Consider the following 1,448-nt stretch of genomic DNA (forward strand, 5'->3'; position numbering starts at 1 on the left):
TGTGTGTGTGTGTGTGTGTGTGTGAGAGAGAGAGACAGAGACATAGTGTAGATGAGCTCCTCTCATCCACTCCAAGTTGCTCTTTCTGAAAGGAGCTCAAAGAAAACAAAAAGTTATTTATCTTACCGTTATCTTGTTTTATAAAGCTTCCTGTAACAAGTGCTGTCTTTTTTTTTACATTCAAACCCATTAATGGGCTAAATTCCATTTTGAGTTCAGATACTTTGCAAGAATTCCTTCCGAGAAGAATTACTGTACTTCAACTCTAAGAGGAGCCCACTTCAAGCACTGAAATGTTTGAATTTGAAAAACAACTACCCCCTTCCCCCCTTCTTCACCCTCTTTGGCCCACTTTTGTCACATTGTGCAAACTCCTTTCTGGACTGGAGCCTCACAATAAAGTCACAATTTGTCACTGGGCAACCAACCCTGCTGTTGACCCACACACAAGCACACGCAGCCTTGAAGCATTTTGCTGCTAGTTGCTAAGGTACCTGTCAGGTGCATGATCCTTGGCACGATATTCGGAACTGAGAGCTACATGAAAATAAGAGCAACACATGAAGGAAACCCACAAACAAAAACGTTGTTGTACCTACTGTGTCCCCTAGATGGTGTAGAAGCAACAATCCAATAGTGATGCATATTTGGCAGTTTACTTCCATAGCAGTTAATCAGCAGCGCTGGTTATGATTTGTCATTAAAGTCGTGGCTGTCTTGCTACACTCCTTCTCTTTTTGTTTCCTTTTATTTAAATGTGTCACAGTGTCAAAAGGTATATGTGAAACAAAAAGAAAACATCCAGCTCTCTTCAAGAAGGGAAGTCTGCCAATTAAAAACAATGTCTACAAAAAGTCAAAATACAATAGTTTGAATTAATTAGGATTTTATTGCTTTAGATTGCTCTTCTGCCTCCCAATCTACCATCCAGATTGAAAACACTTTATAATAATCACTAATAAATGCTAAAGTGATAGTTAATTAAACCTGTTCCAATGGTTATTTTACTGTCTACAAACTCTTACTTATTATTAGTAGTGCTATAATTTGTGTTATTTTACCACTATATTCATGCATTATATTATGCATGCGTTAATGATTACCAAATGATTTGTAACATTTAAGAAATCACGTGCAAACTGTGTATAAACATTATCTGGATGGCCTTCATAAAGTTACAACTGATTATTATAATTCCTTGTTAATAATACATACTTGTACATTATTTAGACAGCTATTCTAAGTGCACTAATAATCAAATAATCAAATCTTTTCTAGCCAAAATGATTTAATGGGGCCAAATTAATGACACGTAATGCTTCACAAACAATTTGTTAATCGTTAACTGATCATTATAAGCATGAGTTGTAACTTTGTAATAGCATCCAACTAATGTTTATAGATAGTTCAAAACAATTATTAACTCTGAGACCGAGAGACTCGCCCAC

This window comes from Etheostoma spectabile, chromosome 3, assembly GCF_008692095.1.
Source record: "Etheostoma spectabile isolate EspeVRDwgs_2016 chromosome 3, UIUC_Espe_1.0, whole genome shotgun sequence".
Taxonomy (NCBI): Eukaryota; Metazoa; Chordata; class Actinopteri; order Perciformes; family Percidae; genus Etheostoma; species Etheostoma spectabile.